This window comes from Triticum urartu, chromosome 7 (genome assembly GCF_003073215.2).
Source record: "Triticum urartu cultivar G1812 chromosome 7, Tu2.1, whole genome shotgun sequence".
NCBI lineage: Eukaryota > Viridiplantae > Streptophyta > Magnoliopsida > Poales > Poaceae > Triticum > Triticum urartu.
Genome location: NC_053028.1, coordinates 700334941 through 700357198, shown reverse-complemented (window position 1 = coordinate 700357198; position 22258 = coordinate 700334941). Strand labels below are relative to the sequence as shown.

The 22258-nt window shown below is 40.7% G+C and overlaps 1 long non-coding RNA gene across 1 annotated transcript; it reads right to left on the bottom strand.

The window, feature by feature from the left end:
- Positions 1-1141: 1141 nt before the first annotated feature.
- Positions 1142-21916, bottom strand: LOC125519986. Its single transcript, XR_007288385.1, has 3 exons — positions 21620-21916; positions 3990-3991; positions 1142-1156 (listed from the first exon to the last, which is right to left on the bottom strand). It is a non-coding gene; the product is annotated as an uncharacterized LOC125519986 (long non-coding RNA).
- Positions 21917-22258: the final 342 nt, after the last annotated feature.

Here is a 22258-nt window from a genome sequence, read left to right as displayed (position 1 = left end):
ATACCCGGTTTTCGTGGCCAAGGTGCCAGAGGGCAAGGGCTTTGTGGATAACGCCATTGGGGGTACGATCGTCCTGTGGTTTGATGACATCTTCGCTATGTTTAACCTTCATCCGCTGCACTACACCTTCGTTCGTTATTTTTGCTGAGTTTGAAGATGCGGATCATTAGAGACAAGAGCCCGGACATCGTGATAGTCGACCCCTTCTACATGTGTGCCAAGATCTTGAGCAGCGCTGGGGACCGGCAAGTTGCGAGTTCTTACCTCGAAGGCGTCATTCTGGCAAACCCAGATAAGGATAACTTCATCGTGCCTTACTTTCCCGAGTAAGTCATCCCCTCACCGCCCCGTAACATATGATTTCTTAGATTTCGATCGTTTTGTTTTCTTCTAACATTCCATGTTTTGTGCAGTGACACACATTGCACACTCATCCTCTTAAGCTCGAAATATTCCATGACCACGTATTTCGACTCGGACCGTCAATCGAAGAAAGACTACACAAATATCAAGAAAGTTTTTGATGATATTCTCCCCGGCTATGCTAGATCTGGAGGCACCTTCACCAGGCCGGTTCATAGGTACGGCAAGCACGTGTTCGCCCACACTATGACGTTCCCCTGCGTCAAGTAGCCGCTTGGCGGTCATAAGGATGCCTACTACGCCCTCCATCACATGCGGGCGATCGTACGGGACCATAATCACCTTCTACTACCAAATAATCTCAAAGATTGGGACGCAAGCTTGTCGGCAATCCAGGACGCAAACATCAGACAAGAATTCTTTCACATCCAGTCGGAGTTTGCGGAAATCATCCATCAAGATGTCCTTCGTACCTCGGGGCAGTTCTACCTCAGACATCAACCGTCCAACAGTGAGATAGACACAACGCTACAAATGCAGGCTAACAACGCCCGCCATTTCATGACCATCACGAGAGACGGCGGCTTCATCCACGCTCCGGTCCGTGAGTAGAGTCGAAAGTAGTAATGCTATGTGTAGTTCTAAAATATCGATAAGCTCATGTTGTAATTAAACTTTAATGAACTTGTATGTCTCTTTGGTTTGGACAGTCGTTCAACTTAGATGTAATCGATGCTATTTATTAGTAGGACCATGAATCGTGCTATTAATGTCTTGTTTTTCTCTTCCGATCCTTTTGTTGCATACTTATATATTGCTTATGTATTGTCTGTGAATTGCTACTAACGTTTTGTTTGGCTAGTACATAGAGATTTCGTCGTATGTCGTGTACAAGGGTAAGGTTCCCGAAGTCTACGACGACTGGGAGGAGTGTCGGAGACAGGTTCACCGTTTCAGCGGTAACAGTTACAAAGGGTACACCACTAGGGCGAAGGCGAAATCTAGATACGCGTGCTATCTAGCGGGAAAGAGGAGGGAGCGGAGGAGGAACCGGATGAAGTCTAGTTTCATCGTGATGACCGCAGCTCTCTTCTATGTGATGGTAGTTTAGATGATCGATATCGACTTGTAATGTGAAGACAAACTCGCTACTTGCGGTCTCGAGACTTGTAATGTTCTATCTTTGTTCAGTCTTTTGAATTTGGAGACTAATATGATGAATTATATTCGGAGACTAATCTTCTATTGTATTCGATGAATCTGTTTTTGCTGTGTGGTGATGTCTATATTCTGTAAGTAAAGAAAAAAAATCCTAATATTCATACTAGTGGTGCACCACCAACTAGTGCGCCATTAGTAAGCCAGAGCGCACTAGTGGCGCATCATCAACTAGTGCGCCATTAGTAAGCCTGAGCACATGGGTATATATGGCCCTGGGAGGCATATTAATGGCGCACTGCATGGTGCACCATTAGTATATCAGATACTAATGGTGCACCCGTGATGCGCCATTAGTAAAAAATACTAATGGTGTTTTCCTAGTAGTGCATGTGGGAGGGCAAGAACAGAACTCGCCAGAGTGTTATATTTTACTTTCTGGAAAAAAAACATTTCGCTGGATTATACTTTCTGGTGTTCCGTCTGGTCCGTTCTGAAAATGACACCAGCAAGTCGATGGCTACGTCAAGCAGTCTATAATAAGTGGTAGCACCAAAACACACTACTACGAGTAATCGTCTCCATTCGTCAGCGGTAAACCTCTCATGGTAAGTTGTATTTTAAAAATATGTTAACTTGAGCGACATGCACATATGCTACACATGTTTTACATTATTAACGATAGCAAACCGGTTCTCACACAGTCATAATTCAGAAATGCTAGACACGGAAAAATTTCCCACTGACTGGATCTACCAACCTCGTGTCATTTTCCGCACAATCCTTCAAACTAACTCAACTCCTGTAGATGTCGCATTACTCGTCATAGTTATCAACCACGATTGATTCACAAGTCCGCTATGGTATACTTGAAGCGTTGCACATTAGCTATGGTTTAACATGCCCCGGTCATGTTCATGTCAAAACAGAAAAAGGAGATTGAAACTTCCGACCAATGCATTGTTGTGATGCACACAACCGTATATTTTCGGCCGTATGTTCCTGTCCAATTAAGGAGAGGTCCGTTGTCTCTGCGAGTTGTATCTGGATGAGATTTTGCTGCTGGGCGTGCCCAGCGTACGACCGCCAATCGTTCCTCCACACTTGTAATTGTTAGAATAAATTCGAGGTATACCGTTGATCATCCGAGAACCAAGCAATCACACGAGACACGACACCGAGATTTGTTAACGAGGTTCACCGATATGGCTACATCCCCGGGGCTTGACTACGGGCGCTCCTCCCCGTGACACCGTCACAATACCGCACACCGGCCACCCGGGCGCCGGCACACGCCGTCGGCTCCCCCTTGCGTGCATGTGCTATTATGTTGGCATAGATTATATCGTGTGTTTAGCCCCGCTATATATGAGAGGCCTAGAATACAAGTGTCCTACTAGGACACGACTCCATATCCTATCTAAACAAAATACAACTCAGAGTACAACTGTAACCTAACTTGTACGCAATATTCGACACAACTCTAACAAACTCCACTTTGGCGAATATTCTTCACCACCCTGAATTTGTCAATGCGTCAAACTTCCATGTACAATGGACTTGAGCTTATCCCATGAGCACCGCTGCTACTCCATATGACTCCACCTGCAACTTGTAGTCCCTTCTTTTTTGACAACAGTCAACACTCGAGCAAAATTAAGTTCCTTGTTACTCTAGTTTGCGTTCCCAACTTTCAGAGTATCCGTCCAACGCCATCACACACTGATCACTGACCTGCGTGAAAGTGAACAACTCACATATTGGGCGTCACCCATAAGAATTACATGAACTCAACATCACCGCTCATTTCTTGACCGCCTGTCTGAAACTTGAAAGAATTTCACCATTGCTTATAGTCATCCCGAGTCAAATTCGCAGTTGTCTCACCACATGTATGACCACCAGAGCTCTGGCCCATCTCCATGTCCCGTGCGTGTCGCACGCCTCGCCGCTATTACCGCGTCGAGCCTCCGCTGTCCCGGTCGAGTCTCAAGGGCTCCGAAATCACACCACTCAACCCCACTGCATAGTACCATCGATCATCACCGACCGATGATGAGTTTCACGCTTCCATCAGACCACTGAGCTCCAGTCCGAACTACGTGTCACTCGCTTTTCCCCTTGCTGAATAGGCTTCGACTCTCTGGATCCTTACACCGTAGCCCTTCAATCCAGCTCCACCTTCAGTCCACCCTCGCGCCCCGTCAACTTCAAACTCCGTGTGTACACCACCTTGAATCAACCCCGCGACATAGTCTTGTCAAAGCCGCACAAACCGTCAGGCCTGCGCCACGTGTTTCCACGCCCTAGAAGTCGGTCACCATCAGCATCACACTCCTACGTCGTTGTCGCCGATCTCACCACCGTCTTCTGTACCAACCGACTTACGTCGATCCGTCAGACTGTCCAGGCCAACTGCCCTATGTGTCTGACCCGAGCCGACTTTTCTGACTGCAACTATCTTCAACTCCTCACAGCCATCATCCATCTTTACTGGTTGACATCCCGCAACACCTTCAAGCATCCTTGTTGTGCCAACAAATCTTTCACCTTATCCGTCATAACCCAAGGTTTTGTGTCCTATCGAACTTCTTCACCTCAAACCTGATACCCCTTGATGCCAGATTCTTTGTATGATTGACCTGTGAAAAAATAACCAAGCTTCTTTCCACGATGTCAAAGTACACAAAGCAAACATACGTGCTCGCATCCCAGTACTAATAGCAATTTCACATGGTGTAGCTCCTGGCTCAATCCAGATGCTAGCTTGCTTTGTCTTCCTGATGGATTTTCTTGCCTCTATAGGTTGCCTTGATATTGCACACCTACCGCTCGGACTCGGCCCTTTTCTTTTGGTCCAAAACAAATCTCACGTCTCCTGTGTTGCACACTGTATCAGCACTAGCCTACCCAATCACGTCCAGGCAGCATCACGCCTCCACCTCGCAGCTACACCAGGCCTAGCTAATCAAGCACGCACAAAACCAGCCAACAGGGCCGGCTTCGCACGTCCTAAGCATGCCCACAAGCCGCGCTGGCTTCGGCTCGCCCGCCTGCAGCCGTGCAGCTTCCAGCCTTCCGTTGAACTTGTCACTATCTAGTCGTCATGGATTACAACATGGGGTACCTCCTCATATATATGAGGCCAAGGGTATAACTTGTCTGACTCCGACACTACAAGTATCCTACCCACACTATAACATCAAGTCCAAACGTAACTCAACTCGTAGACAATATTCGACATAACTCTAACAGTAATACTACTCCCTTCGTCTGGGTTTATTGTGCCCATGAGCAAGCTAGCGAAGTTCCTATTTGTAAGGCCCAGGCAATTAAAGTGCTAAGTTTCCCCCCTTGATTCTTGAGCTGTTCGTTGTGTTAATTCCGGTGGAGGGCATGTAGCCACTAAAATCGCTGTGGTTAATGACTACACAGCCAATTACGCCCAAGCTCACACATGCAGTAACTTAGGTGGTATTTGGTTCTCTAGTCCTAGGATTTTTTCTAGTCTCAACTAAAAAGTCCCTAGTTCCTAAGGCTGATCGTAATGGGAGTATCATAGGTAGTATTATGCATGTCAACTAGACAAATTTGATGAGATGGCATAGAATTAAATGAAGAAAGAGAAGGTTGAGTATCATATCATGATACCGTATCATATTAAATGTTGTCCTACTATGTGTCATGCATGGCAATAAATGAAATCATCTATGATATTAACATATGATACTATGCACTACGGATATAGTATCATACACTAGTATCATATGCATGATACTAGTCTATGATACTTGCCATTACGACCAGCCTAAAAAGTCCCTTCCTGTTTGTTTTCAGAGACTAAAAAGTCCCTAGTCCCTTCCTAGAGGTTATTAAATGACCATGTTGCCCCTAGTATATAAAATAACAATCAAACAACACCATGGGGTGGCGGGCCAATGGGTGCATGGAGGGGCATTGTTGGAAAAGGCTCAAAAAGTTCCAAAAAGACTCTTCTTGAGAGTCTTCTTCATTTAGTCCCAAATGCCTAATTTAGTTTTTAAAAAGTTCATCCTGTTTGGTAAAAAAGTCTCTAAGAGGAACTTTTTCTAGTCCCTACACAAAAAAGTCCCTGGAAACAAACAACCCCTTAGGCTCCTCCCAATGCTCCATGGTGTACAAATGCTAAGAGTGCCATATAAGCAAAATAATGATGTGATAAAGCAATTAAAAAGGAGAGAGCATTGTGCTGACCCCAAGAAGAAACGATGCTAAGTGCGTAGATCTATGCAAAGTGCCTACCAACCAATGTATGAAGGAATTTAGTTGCTAAACCATTAAATAAAGCAAGCTTAGCTACAAAAGCTAAACACCTGTGCATTAAGGATATTAGTTGTTAAGATTTGTAATGCACTTAGCACCTCATCTAAGCACTAATGCATTGGAAGAGATCTTAAATCAAGGTAACTAATACGCCTAAATTGTTGTGCATGCTGTTAATTGCGCCTAGAAGTGTGTATGCCTTTGTCTTAGTCCTTTGGCTCTGGAAGCTCCGGACAGCGTCTGACTCAGCTGAGCCATTTTTGTTTCTTTGTTCGTTACAATTAATGGCGACCGACCGGAGCTCCATGGTGGGCAGCATATCCACGTACGGTCTGCGGCCTTAATATTGCATCTGCTGCCTGAGACCATCGTAATCATATGCAAGGTCCAAATGACCCCCTGACAAGCTTGTCCGTCACCAATCATGCTGGACGAAAAAAGGTAGGTCCATAAAAGAAAGGAGGTTCGTTGCTGAAAATGGAAGATGCTCCGGAATGGAACGAGGAAATGTCCACAATACCCGGATTTAGTCAGATCCAATTCGTACACATCTGCGGGAGATCGATGTGGTTGGATGGATCAGCAGATCCATCTTCTCTCGAGGTACCGGGGCGTGCCGTCCGCCGGCGACAGTGGAGCTCGTGATACGGGTACTGCATCCTCACACTCCCCAATAATTGGCGGTTGGTGAGGTTGTCGGGAAGGCAATAGTTTACTCAGACTTCGGCGGCACGTTCATATAATACCCGCGCTCATTAATGGCATTCAGTGACCACCTAAATATATTTAACCACGATGAAAGGTCTCGCCAATTAATAAGGACATGTTAGGCTAGTCATAATAGGAGTAACTTAGGTGGTAACATAGCGCACTTTGAAAAAATTCTGCTTATGTGGCAAGTAATTAATGAAAGATGGTAACATAATATGTTACTGTAACATAACGCTTTTCAAGACAAGATGAGTCTACGAGCTAATAAATGAAGCCATCTATGATAATACTAGCATGTTATTTTGCATTATGAAGGTAGTAACTTAGACTAGTGTCATATGCATGACACTAGTCTAAGTTACTCCCCACTATGACCAGCCTTATAATATTATTTTCTCACAATTAATATGGACATGCTGGTATGTGTCGTTATTGCTTTCGACGACAGAGGTTATGATGACGGCGAGCTACTATATTCTGACTTTCTGAGTTTTAAAGACCACAAGTCATGTTGTTACAAATGTTTTCTTAGCCGTGTGTGCGCACCTTGTGAGTGCAACATTGCATAGATTGTGCAATCAGACGAAGAGAGAAGTGGTGAACTTCAGATGGCGGTGGGCACCACATGTTCGAACCTCCTAGCAGTATCAGTGTGTCACAACATCGGTTCTTTCCAACAACACGTCTGATCCATAGAGAATCCCCATGCATCTAAGTATGCGGTATCAAGCAGACACCTATAGCTATAGTTGACAATATTTTATTGACTAATTCGTCCGTCCTATTTTGTAGTACCCTTTGTATTTTGGAACGAAATTCATCATAAATTTGACTAGAAAAATATAAGTTATATGCTACAAACCTATTGTTCTTCGATGTAACTTTTACTCCCTCGTTTGCAAATATATGATGTTTTGGGTATTTTATATAGACTACATACAGACTGAAATGAATGAACAAACACCCGAAAATATGTCTATATACATCCGATTCACAAAAAGTCAAAACATCTTATATTTTCGCAGAGAAAGTATTTTCTAGTTTATTGACATCAAGGTTTGACCCAAAATGCGAGGGGTGTCAATAAACTAGGACAAATGAAGTAGTTTGACAATATTTTCACCATGTGCAGGTATGTCTGGTCTGTTACAATTTTGGTCACCCGTGGATCGGTACGTGCTTGTGGATGTGGTCAAAAAGGCCAGCTGGATGACTCACTAAAAAAGGATGATGAATTTCTATACCTACTAATAAAGCAAGGTACGTTTCTTCAATTTTTTCATCCGTTCATCATCAAAAGATTTTTTTTCTATCCGAGGTGGTACTAAACTTTTGTCGTCGTTTGTTAGCAAAGGAAAAACGATTTCTGCAGGACTACGTGCATGGGCCGCGCGCCCTATGGCCCAGTAAAGTCAGCCCAGTTTTCCCTGCCCACGCAGCAATAAAATATCATATTTCCCGCACAGTGCGAGGAATAGTTTCAGCTACGCACAGGGCACTCAAGACTCAGCGGCCCATTTTTGCTCGTGTTCTGTTTCAATTTTCCTTTTTCTGTTTCTTCTCTTTGTTGTTCCTGTTTCTTTTTTATTTTACACATTCTAAGTCTATTTTTAAATTTTCTTCTGAAATTCGAAATTTTCAATTTTTTTTTTGCAATTTCTGTTTTTATTTAAAATTTCGTAAAAAGTTATGAATTAAAAATGTGTTCCTATTCTAAAAAATGTTTGGAATTTTTTCTCATGCCAATAATTGTTAGAAATTTTAAAAATATTCCCATTTTTCCCAAACAAATGTTTTTTTATTTTCGAAAAAATCAAGATTTTGAAAAAACATTTGACTAATGTTCCAAATTCGAATTTTTTTTGTTTTAGCTATATGTGCAAAAATTGAAAGTAATGTTGGCATTAAAGAAACACATTTTCTAAAATTCTTCTAAATTTTCAAAACATATTCTAATTTTCAAAAATTGTTCACAACTTAAAAACTGTTCTTATTTTTTTTATAAAGGTTCATGTTTATAAGAAATTTATGTGAATTTCAGGAAATGTCCCGTTCAAATTTTTTGTTCTTGCTTTGTTTTAAAATCTATGGAATTTTCAAAAAATTGTTCACGTTACCAAGTTTATTCGGTAGTTTATGTTATGAATTCCAAAATTGTGTTCATTCTAAAAAATGTTTGCAATTTAATTTTTTTGTCATTCTGATTTTTTCCGAGTTATAAAAATTATTCCAATTTTTTGGAAAATATGTAGTTTTTTCGAATTTGTTGAAGATTTTAAAAATGTTGCAAATATGAAAAATATTCTTGTTTTTGTGATATATTGAAAAAGTTGAAAATAATGTTTGCATTAAATGACACATTTTCTAAATTTCTTCTATGTGTTGAAAATATGTTCCCATTTCCTAAAATTGTAACAAAATTAAAAAAATCTCCATGCTTTTAGGAAATGTTTGTGAATTTCTACAAATGTTCTGCTAAAAAAATTCGTGTTTTTTAAATGGATGGTATTTTCGAAAACAAATGTTCGTAATTTGTAAAATTGTTCACGTTGCCAAGTATATTTGGCAATTCATAGTTATCAGTTTCTGAAAAGTAAAAAAAATGTTTTGAAGTTGACGTTGCATTATGTTCTTTAATGTTCACGCTGACCATTGGTTAACAGGATGCGTTTGTTTGAGTGGCTAGCAACATGTGGTCGGTTTTTTGAGGTCGTGAGTTCAATCATTCCCATACTCCGTATTTGGCACATCGAGCTAAGTTAGCTTTTCAGAATAAGGGACACCATAAATTTTAACGGTGATAGCTTCCATGTGCCAATAAAAAAGAATATGCAGGTTAATTATTATTGAAAGAAATTATGGGCACGTGCCAATACAACAGAATATACTGGTTCGGCTCTAATTAAACGGTGCCATGTTCAACTAGAGAATACGGTCATGTGAGAGTCTTGATCCATTCTTATATTGAGCTAGAGGTACGTAACTTTATCATCGCGTTGCAACGCACGGGCATGTGTGCTAGTGTTACCTATAAGAGCAAGGCCAATAATATAGCTATCAACTCGTTATATAAAACTGCCATGTTATCAAGATCTAGTATTATAATCACTCATATAGGTTGGTTACAAAGTTAGGTAGTATTTGTTTCCCTTCGTATTTTTTTTTTGCACTCATTTACTCTTTTCACCGAGGAGCACGTGTAGACATTGGCTCTTGTATGAGAGTCCACTCCATCCCTTTTTTCTTATCCCCCATGTAGACCAAAGTGTCATTTAAGTAGGCTATAGCTCTATAATATACTTGTTGGTAGGGCATCTCAATAGTTTGTTCATTTGCTTCTTTGTAAAATCTGGCACGTCATCGAGCAACAACTTATCATACAACTACTCCAATAAGGTGTACCTAGTTTGTCCAATTATAGTGAAAGGACGCACAAGGTTCCAAAGGTGACATGGAATAAATAACGAGAAATAGCAATATTGGGTGTCCAGGAATCAACAACATTTGCACAGGCTTCAAGATACATTGGGAGAGAAGCATTGCACATTATCCCAACTTACGTTTGGCAAACTACACAAATTGTATTTAAGTAGTTGAATGATAAGTTGTTGGCCGATAAAATTGCTACTTTTACAAGTAAGCTAACCACAAAACTATTGGAGATGCCCTTATTAGGTGTCAAAAAGTGTCTTGTGACGGGGAGACCTAGAAATTAATTTGAATCACTACAAAAAGTTACTAACTTTTTGTAAAGGTTACCTAGGGATCCATGCATCCACTGCAAGATAAGTGAATCCTCTCCTCGCTCAATATTTGTCGCTCGCATGCATCCACTGCATCCACTATTCTTCAAAAACTTAAGCTAAAGAAAACTTTTAAATCAAGAGCCCAAATTATTAACCAGTTTCACCTTATATCACAATTTTTGATGAACCCTCTTTGAAAATTACTAATTATTCTAAACTTATTCATCCACATGTACTATCTTAGGAAAGAAAAGTACACATAGTCACATACATCTGCTTGTGCCCCGTAGGACTTTGCAAGAAAAAAAAGGCTAGTCACACAGAAAATATGGAGTCCTGCATAGAATGCCCATGCACGTCTACAGTAACCCTGCACAGAAGATTAACCCTTTCCGCTTCCTAATAGCCATATGTGTGTGTACACATACGTCCACAGATGATATTTTTTTTTCAGACATATGGAATCTTGGTCGGGTCATGCATATGCAGGCAGCCTGACCACATACAAAACCAGGGTCCCGGTGACGACGCCCGCGGGGCCGTACGTCGCCCTCCCGGCCAGAGCTACCGCGGAGAACAGTGCCATGAGCAATTAGCACCACATGCAGGCCGGCCGTCCAAGCTATAGCTAGCTCAGATTTGAATCTATAGCTAGCCCTGTTAGGGCTGACTTGCGCCGGCCCTAATTGAGGGCGCCTAATCAAACCATGGTTGGTGGGTCCCTGTGACCCACACTATACAAACAGAGGTGGGGGCCGAGGCACGACTCAAAAGGTTAATCTGTGCCATAATCCCTACCTACAATCCCTACCGATTTAGGGTTAGCGCGGTGCTCATGCGAAGCTCCACCACCGCCGCCATCTACTCTCTGTCCACCTCGTCACCGGCCCCTACTTCACCATGGCCGGCTCTAGATCGAGCTCGTCAGCTCAAGCAGAAGGTAGGTGTACCGGAATGATCTAACCGTCCCGATCCAAAGCATTCTATCAATGGTATCAGCCAGATTGGGTTAGATTTTTCGGTCGAAAAGAAATCACAGAAAGAAATCCCCTCCCCCCAAAGAACCCTAGAAGGGCAAAGAAATCTCAAAGAATGAATCCTCAACGGAAAAAGTAGCGCCGCCGCTCCGGCCGCACCATTCCTCTCGATCCCGAATCGCATCGGCATGCTGAGGATCCGGGAAGAAGAACACAACCCTGCAAAGGGCAAAGGGGGCACCGCAGCCACGCCGTTCGATGGCGGCACGCTTCCACTAAGGGAAACGCGTCACCGGCGAAGGGGAGGCAACGACGCCACAGATCGTCGCCAGATGCACAACAGCAGGGAACGGCTCCGTCGCGCCTCACTTGCCTCTCTCTGCCACTGGATTCGGTGGATGGGGAGAAGAGGATGGGAAAGGAAAAAGAAAAGGGCGCTACGGCGCGGTGCGGTGGTCGTTGACGCCGGCGCCTGCGCGCTGGTGCGGTGAGATGCCCTGGCATACAAGACAGAGCGACAGATCAGGGGGTCGTGCCTAGTCCTCTCTGCAACAGAGAAGGAGGGAGTAAAGAAGAAGAAAAAGGAAGGGAAAGAGAGGGCGCGGCGCAGTGGCCGTCGCCAGCAGCCGGGAGTGTCACGGTGGACGGACGGCCAAAGAGAACGCCGCTACGCGCGAGAGACAGAGGAGCTGGGAAGAGACAGAAAGGCTAGGGTTCAATTGGGGCTCGGTCGGGGTTCGTTTTTGTTCGAGCAAGAAGAACGCTGGATCGTCCGATCGGACTGGACGGCCACGATTGAAACCCTAGCGGCGGACTGAGTTTTTGGGCCGAAAGTGGGAGCGCGACTGTGCTGAGGCTGGCTTGCCGGCGCGGGCGCGGGCGTAGGCGGTTGGGCCGCGTCCAGCAGTCCCGCTCGGCTGGGCCGAGTTCGCCGGCGCGAATAAGGCAGGCCGCGGACTGCGCGCTAGGCTATGCTGCTGCTATTTTCTGTTTTTTAAAGAATAGAAAATTTTCAGAAAAAGAAATGTTCATGAATTTTTATAAAGAAAATAATAAAGTTCATGATTTTTTGTTTGGTCAAAGAAAAGTTTCTGTAAAGAGTAAAAAGTTCATGAATTTTAATTCATGTTTTTCCGCTGCATAAATAATTAACAGTGCTCTTTTACAAAGAAAATAAAAGTTCATATAGAATTAAGTTTTTTAAGAGCATGTTAAAGTAATATTAAAATGAATATGATTATGTTAATTTTATGACCAACGCTGTTAATAACATGATCATGTTTTATTATTGAAATTTAAAGGTGCATTTATTTCTAATATTTTGCCCAAAGGTAATATAGATTTAATTGCATAGACAATTGTATGTTTAATTTGACCAACGTTAGATTAATCCATATGATTGTTATACTGATGTCACTTAAATTGTGATTTCAGGAGGCTTTCACTTGATGAGTTGCCTAAAAGATATTCCGACACTCAGAGGTGACAATCACACTGAGTGGAGGAAGAAAGTTGAACTGGCCTTTGTTTGTGCTGATCTGGACTGGGTTCTGGATGAATCACAGCCGGTCAGACCTACAGAGCCAGTAAGAGAGGCCACTGATGATGATGATGTGTGGGCTAAAAGGAGGGGAGATTATGCTCCTTTGGAGATGTCATACATAATAGAATATCAAAAGTGGGTCAATGCAAATAAAAAGTGCATGGCATTTATAAAGAATACAATTGAGAGCACCATTGCGGGCTCCATTGCAGAGTGCACTTCCGCAGGGGAGTTGCTTTCAAAGATAAAGAGCCAGTTCACTGGCTCTTCAAATATATATGTCACCCAGGTGTTAAAACAACTGGTGACAGAACACTACACAGGTGGTAGAATAAGAGAGCACATCCTCAGGATGAGCAATATGGCAGCAAAGCTAAAGCCCATGGATGAGGATCTGGAGATCAAACCAAAGCTCCTGGTCCACCTGGTCATGGCTTCACTGCCAAAGGAGTTTGAACCTTTGTTGTGAACTACAATATGTCACCTGGAACATGGGACATTGAAAAGACAATAGCAATGTGTGTCCAAGAAGAGGACAGACTAAAAGCCTCACATGGTGGTACACTCAACTATGTGAAGGGTCGCAAGAAAAAGAACTACAATCAAAACAACAAAAGTTCTCCTTCAAAGCCACAAGGAAAATCTCCCTATCAGCATCGGCGTCAGCAATAGCCTTTCCCAGTGGACAAAGACACTTGTCTCCACTGTAAGCAGACCGGACATTACAAGAAAGACTGCCCTGTTTGGCTGAAGTCCTTAATGACAAAGCAAGGTAACAACATTGTTTCCTTAGTTAATGAATCCTTGTACACACAGTTTTGGAAATCTACTTGGTGGACTGACTCAGGGGCAACTGTTCATGTTGCAAATTGTTTACAGGGATTCCATTCGACCCAGACTACGCTAAGAAGAGAAAGAGGCACTGAAGTAGCCAATGGAATTCAAGCGGAAGTTGAAGCTGTCGGCGACATCTCCTTGGAGTTACATGATGGATTCAAGCTTCTACTTAGAGATGTTCTTTATGTTCCTTCATGTAATAGAAACTTAATTAGCGTTTCATGTTTGGACAAAGAAAATTATGAGTGTTATTTTGGACATGACAAGTGTGCCATATGGTATAATAATGCTTATGTGGGTGATGCTTTACTACACGATGAGCTTTATTTGTTATCACTTCGTGAAAAAGTGCATTCTGTATGCAATGTGAATGAACATGTTTCCGCGTCGAATAAAGAACAAAAGAAAAGAAAGAGAACATTCGACTCATCGAAATTATGGCACTGTCGCTTGGGCCATATTTTGAAGCGGAGGATAGAAAGATTAGTCAAAAGTGAAATTCTTCCTCCATTAGAATTCTCAGACTTAGAACAATGCGTAGATTGCATTAAAGGAAAGTATATAAAACAAATCAAAAAAGGTGCAATCCATAGCACAAGCACACTAGAAATCATCCACACTGACATTTGTGGACCATTTCCGGTGAAAACTGTGGATGGCTATGACTCGTTCATAACATTCACAGATGATTAATCTCGCTGTGGTTATATTTATCCAATCAAAGAAAGATCTAAAGCGTTGGATAAATTTAAAATATTCAAAGCTGAAGTTGAAGATCAGCATGATAAAAGAATAAAGATAGTAAGATCCAACCGTGGGGGAGAGTACCACGGTCGGCACACTCCATATGGACATGTCCCTAGACCTTTTGCGAAGTTCTTGCAAGAGACTGGCATAGTAGCCCAGTATTCAATGCCAGGCGAGCCTCAGCATAATCGAGTAGCTGAAAGGCGTAGCCGTACACTTATGGACATGGTGCGCAGCATGATGAGTTATTCCAACTTGCCATTGGGATTATGGATGGAGGCGCTTAAAACCGCCATTCACATTCTCAATAGAGTACCAAGCAAGTCGGTGCCCAAAACACCGTACGAGCTATGGACAGGAAGGGTGCCCTCCCTACAACACTTCAGGGTGTGGGGTGCCCTGCTGAGGCCAAAATGTTTAATCCAAACATTGCAAAGTTAGATCCCAAAATAGTAAGTTGCCACTTCATTGGCTATCCAGACAGATCAAAAGGTTTTCATTTCTACTGCCTAGACAGATATACAAAGTTTGCAGAAACGAGACATGCAGTCTTCTTAGAGGACGAAATGATGAGGGGGAGCTTGGTAGTTCGGAAAATTGATCTTGAGGAGAAGGGGGTGCATGCACCTAATCCGATGATTCAGGAGCCATTTTTCTCACTACCAGTTGCAACTCCACCCATGACAACTATGGGGGTAGACCCGGAACCTGTCCGTTAGGAGCCGACTGAACCCGTTGTTGAGCATGAAAGGGAGGTGCAACAACAAATTTTAGAAGAAGTGCCAGAAGTTGAGGCACAGAATGTGCCAGAAACTGAGGCCCTTAGAAGGTCTACAAGACCAAGAAAGTCAGCTATTTCTACTGACTTTAAAGTTTATAACACAGAATGGTTCATATGGGAAAAGATCCCACCTCATATGAAGAAGCCATGAGAATCCCTCATTCATCGAAGTGGATGAAGGCAATGGAAGACGAGATGAAATTGACGAGTTCCAAAGATGTTTGGGACTTTGAGGAAATTCCTAAAGGAGCCAAAACAGTAGGCTGTAAATGGATCTACAAAATTAAGTATGACTCTAAAGGGAATATAGAAAAGTATAAAGCATGACTCGTGGCAAAAGGATTTACACAAAGAAAAGGGATAGATTACAATGAGACATTTTCTCCGGTATCATGTAAGGATTCCTTCATAATCATAATGGCATTAGTTGCTCATTTTGATTTAGAGTTATATCAAATGGATCTTAAGACGACATTTCTGAATGGTGATTTAAAAGAAAAGGTCTACATGAAACAACCCAAGGGTTTTATCATGGAAGGCAAGGAAAATATGGGATGCCGCCTGAAGAAATCCATTTATGGATTAAGACAAGCCTCTCGGTAGTGGTATCTAAAGTTTAATCAAACGATTAAAAGTTTTGGATTTAAAGAAAATATTGAGGATTAGTGCATTTATGCAAAGTTTAAAAATGGGAAATATATTTTCCTAATCTTGTATATGGATGATATCCTGCTTGCTAGCAGTGATGTTAGTCTACTACAAGAAACAAAGAAATACTTATCCTCAAATTTTGACATAACAGATCTTGGTGAAGCATCATATGTTTTGGTCATAGAAATTCACCGAGATAGGAACAATGGAGTCTTAGGACTATCGCAGAAAGCATATTTAGAAAAGGGTCTTAAAAAGTATAATATGCATGCGAGTAAAGCCACACCTGCTCCTATAGTCAAGGGCGATAGTTTTGGGAAATTTCAATGTCCCAAGAACCAGTACGAGATCGATCAAATGAAAGCAGTACCATATGCTTCGGCAGTTGGCGGCTTACAGTATGCACAAGTGTGCACTCGCCCTGACTTAGCTTTTATCACCGGGGTACTCGGTATATATCAAGAGAATACAGGCATGGAGCATTGGAAGATGGTGAAGAAAGCATTGCGTTATGCGCAAGGCATGAAGGACTACATGCTAATATACAAGAGAAGTGATTCCCTAGAGATAAAAGGGTATTCAGACGTAGATCTTGCGGGGGACAGAGATGATAGAAAATCAACGTCAGGATACGTCTTCACTCTCGCCGGGGGAGCTATTTCATGGAAAAGCTCCAAGCAGTCGATAGTTGCATCATCCGCGGTGTATGCAGAACTTATAGCATGCTTCAAAGCCACGGGGCAGGCGATATGGCAAAAGAAATTTGTACCCGACTTAAAAGTGGTAGATTGTATTCACAAACCACTAAAGATGTACTATGACAACCAGCCCGCAGTATTTTACGCTCACAACAACAAGTCGAGTAATTCTGCCAAAACAATAGAGATAAGGTATTATGTCGTGAAAGATAAAATCCAGGATCAAACTATAAGTCTCGAGCATATAAGAACAAAGGATATGCTTGCAGATCCGCTAACGAAAGGCTTACCACCCAATGTCACTAGTAGAAAACGGAGCTTTAGCACCGGTTCGTAAGGGCCTTTAGTGTCGGTTCCATAACCGGCACTAAAGGGTGGGCACTAAAGGCCCCCCCCCTTTAGTACCGGTTCGGCACGAACCGGCACTAAAGTGCCACCACGTGGCGTGAGCTTGCGCCCTGGTATGGGAATGTTAGACGAAGAATAAGTAATCTTGTCTTCAGATTCTGTCCATTGATAGAATAAAAAATGACAAGAGACTTTTTTCCTGAAATCCCTGCAAAAGAAGAAATTATACCTCTTTCTATAAGATTTAATGAAAATTGATAAATCATTTAATATAATTGCTATGCTTAGTGTGTGACTTGTTATTTTTTTCTTTTTTTAAGAAAAAAACTTAGTAATTATAGAAAATTAACTAATAACCAACCTATTGCTTCGTATTGCCGAGATCCTAACTAAGAAACAGTCACTATATGAATAAATACCTCTATCATAACATAAATGAGTAGATGTGTCATATAGTTGTAGCAACTGCAATTTTTTCTCTAAAAAAGAAAAGGGATTCTAGGTTGTGAAGCAAAACTAAAGGGATGTGGATAAAGGGAGGGATGATAGAAAGAAGGAAGAGGAAATAAATAAGATATAGGATTCCACTATGTATGGTCTATGAATTACATCATAAAAGGCAATGTGATAAAGCATCAATATAATAAAAATAATAGAGAATTAAAAATTGTAACTTGAAACAAGAACTACAAATTTAAAGCAATAATAAAGAGCCGCCCGGGTTAATAAAACTGAGAAAATTAACCCGGAAAGAAATTTTTTGGAAGCTCCGTTGCGGGATTCAGACCTAACCATTCAAGGAGAAGCAGTGGGAACGACAGAACCTATGATTCCATAGGATTTTATTGAAAAGAATCCTAACACTTCATTGGGTGGGATGGCGGAACAAACCAAAAAAATTGTCTTATTTGGTAAGTTTATAAATTAACAAATAAGACAGGAAAGAGTAAAAATTCGCCCGCGAAATTCTTATTGAATTAGAATACTTTACCGCGATTCAATAAGAGTAAAAATAAGGATTTTTTTAAGAAGGATTACATTATCTATAAATATAGAATTTAGATAAATATACACACACATCTGGATATATTCTAGATCTTCTTTTTTGACTATATATTATATTTTTCTGTTTTAACAAATTCAATATAAAAAACCGAACTTTTTCTATTATCTATTAATGTGTATCTATCCGTACCGTAATATTTTGGAATATTATGAATTAGAGAAATTTACATGCTTTCTGATTCCATTCGCGAGGAGCTGGATGAGAAGAAACTCTCATGTCCAGTTTTGCAGTAGAGATGGAACTAAGAAAGAGAACCATCAACTATAACCCCAAAAGAACCAGATTTCCCAAACAACATAGAGGAAGAATGAAAGGAAAATCCTGCCGAGGCAATCGTATTTGTTTTGGTAGATATGCTCTTCAAGCACTTGAACCCGCTTGGATCACGGCGAGACAGATAGAAGCAGGACGAAGAGCAATAACACGATATGCACGTCGTGGTGGAAAAATATGCGTACGTATATTTCCCGACAAACCGGTTACACTAAGACCCACGGAAACACGTATGGGCTCGGGAAAGGGGTCCCCCGAATATTGGGTATCCGTTGTTAAACCTGGTCGTATACTTTATGAAATGGGGGGAGTATCTGAAACTGTAGCTAGAGCAGCTATCTCCATAGCTGCCAGTAAAATGCCCATACGAAGTCAATTTATTCGATTAGAGATATAGAACCCTAAAAGGGGTATGGAAGATAAAAAAAATGCCCGGTTTTTCTTTCTGGAAAGACAATATTTCTTTCATCCTTTTGCATTGAAATAACAAATTGAAATCAAAATAATATGATTCAACCTCAGACCCTTTTAAATGTAGCAGATAATAGTGGAGCTCGAAAATTGATGTGTATTCGAGTCATAGGAGCTGCTGGTAATCAGCGATATGCTCGTATTGGTGATGTTATTGTTGCTGTAATCAAAGACGCATTGCCCCAAATGCCTCTAGAAAGATCCGAAGTAATTCGAGCTATAATTGTACGTACATGTAAAGAGTTCAAATGCGAAGACGGTATAATAATCCGCTATGATGACAATGTTGTGGTTATAATTGATCAAAAAGGCAATCCAAAAGGAACTCGAGTTTTTGGCGCAATTGCCGAGGAATTGAGAGAATTGAATTTTACCAAAATAGTTTCATTAGCTCCTGAAGTATTATAAATACTAGTAGGCGAAATTGAGACCAAAGAATTAATTTAGTAGATTGTGTTTTACGTATATGTTTTAAAATCCAAAATGAAAAAAAAGAAAACATGTTGATTATAGAAAATTAGGAGGAACCTAGAATTAGAGTCTTATGGGCAAGGACACTATTGCTGATTTACTAACCTCTATAAGAAATGCGGACATGAATAAAAATGGAACAGTTCGAGTAGTATCTACAAATATTACCGAAAACATTGTTAAAATACTTCTACGAGAGGGTTTTATTGAAAGTGTTCGGAAACATCAGGAACGTAACAGATATTTCTTGGTTTCAACTTTGCGACATCAAAAGAGAAAGACTAGAAAAGGAATATATAGAACAAGAACCTTTTTAAAGCGTATCAGCCGACCCGGCTTACGAATTTATACCAACTATCAAGGAAAAAGCGTATCAGCCGACCCGGCTTACGAATTTATACCAACTATCAAGGAATTCCTAAAGTTTTGGGTGGAATGGGAATTGCTATTCTTTCTACTTCTCGGGAATAATGACAGATCGAGAAGCTCGACTAAACAGAATTGGGGGAGAAGTCTTATGTTATATATGGTAATCGCCCCGCCTATAGTGCTCGAATTCTATCTCGCCCTTCCTATTTTTAAAATAAAAATAGAAAAATAGGAGAAAAAAATATGACAGAAAAAAAATAGGAGAGAAAAAAAAACCCGAGAGAAGCAAAAGTAACTTTCGAAGGTTTAGTTACGGAAGCCCTACCCAATGGAATGTTCCGCGTTCGTCTAGAGAATGACACCATCATCCTAGGTTATATTTCAGGAAAGATACGGTCTAGTTCTATACGAATACTGATGGGGGATAGGGTCAGAATTGAAGTAAGTCGTTATGATTCAAGCAAGGGACGCATAATTTATAGACTTCCCCATAAGGATTCGAAGCGTATCGAAGACTCGAAGGATAGCGAAGATTTGAAGGATAGCGAAGATTTGAAGGATACCAAAGATTCAAAGGATTAAGTTTTTTTTTCTAGGGTAATAAATTCTAAGTTCTAAAATTCAAGCGAAGAGACTTATTTTTTCCAAAAGATTAGATTCATAGTTTAAAAAAGGATACGGAAATATGAAAATAAGAGCTTCCGTTCGTAAAATTTGTACAAAATGTCGACTGATTCGTAGGCGTGGACGAATTAGAGTCATTTGCTCTAATCCGAAGCATAAACAAAGACAGGGGTAATCTTTCGAAAAAGAACTTTACTTTCTAAAAAGTAAAAAAAGTACCCGCGGAAATGTTCCAATTCCAAATAAAATAATTTCATTTAAAATAATTAAAGTAAAGGGTTTATTTTACCCTGAAACAGATATCTTTGTATCTTTTTTTTCTTTTTTTTATTTCTAACTCATATTTATGAGATAATAAAATATGGCAAAAGCTATACCAAAAATTGGTTCACGTAAGAAAGTGCGTATTGGTTTACGTAGGAATGCACGTTTTAGTTTACGGAAGAGTGCACGTAGAATAACAAAAGGGGTTATTCATGTTCAAGCTAGTTTCAACAATACCATTATAACTGTTACAGACCCACAAGGTCGGGTGGTTTTTTGGTCCTCGGCCGGTACTTGTGGATTCAAAAGCTCAAGAAAAGCATCACCCTATGCTGGTCAAAGAACAGCAGTAGATGCTATTCGTACAGTAGGTTTGCAACGAGCAGAAGTTATGGTAAAGGGCGCTGGTAGTGGAAGAGATGCCGCATTACGAGCCATTGCTAAAAGTGGTGTGCGATTAAGTTGTATACGCGATGTAACACCTATGCCGCATAATGGATGTCGACCGCCTAAAAAAAGACGTCTGTAAAAGAATTAACCCGCTTTCAACTTTCATTTCAAGAGAAATAAATGATTCAATGATAAAATAATAATACTAGTCTATTATGGTTCGAGAGGAGGTAGCAGGATCCACTCAAACACTACAGTGGAAGTGTGTTGAATCAAGAGTAGATAGTAAGCGCCTTTATTATGGTCGTTTCATTCTGTCCCCGCTTAGAAAAGGTCAAGCGGACACCGTCGGTATTTCCTTGCGAAGAGCTTTACTTGGAGAAATAGAAGGAACATGTATCACACGTGCAAAATTTGGGAGCGTGCCGCACGAGTATTCTACAATAGCAGGTATTGAAGAATCCGTACAAGAAATTTTACTAAATTTGAAAGAAATTGTATTGAGAAGTAATCTCTATGGAGTTAGAGACGCATCCATTTGCGTCAAAGGTCCTAGATACATAACTGCTCAAGATATCATCTTACCGTCTTCCGTAGAAATCGTTGATACGGCACAACCTATAGCTAACTTGACAGAGCCCATTGATTTCTGTATTGATTTATAGATCAAGAGAGATCGTGGATATCAGACAGAACTCAGAAAGAACTATCAAGATGGAAGTTATCCTATAGATGCTGTATCCATGCCTGTTCGAAATGTGAATTATAGTATTTTTTCTTGTGGGAATGGAAATGAAAAACATGAGATACTTTTTCTAGAAATATGGACTAATGGAAGTTTAACCCCTAAGGAAGCACTTTATGAGGCTTCTCGTAATTTGATTGATTTATTTCTTCCTTTTCCACACGCGGAGGAAGAGGGCGCTAGTTTCGAAGAAAATAAAAACAGGTTTACTCCACCCCTTTTTACTTTCAAAAAAGATTAACTAATCTAAAGAAAAACAAAAAAGGAATTCCATTGAATTGTATTTTTATTGATCAATTAGAATTGACTTCTAGAACGTATAATTGTCTAAAAAGGGCCAATATACATACACTATTGGACCTTTTGAGTAAGACTGAAGAAGATCTTCTGAGAATTGACAGTTTTCGTATGGAAGATAGAAAACATATATGGGACACTCTAGAGAAGCATCTCCCAATTGATTTACTTAAGAATAAACTCTCGTTTTAAATCCATTGCAATTTTTTTTCTTCTTCTTTTTCGAGTTAGAATAAAAAGAAAACAATTTAGCATCTTTGGTACAATCTATATTTTCGCGAAATGGATCATAATAAAATGGATTTTAGGTATCTAGGGAAGATTCACTTGGAAGTAACTATTTCCTAGATACCTATGGTACTTCACGGTTGAATGAATCAAAAAATATCTAAAAAAGACCTAAAGTTAATGATTTATCAATGGGTA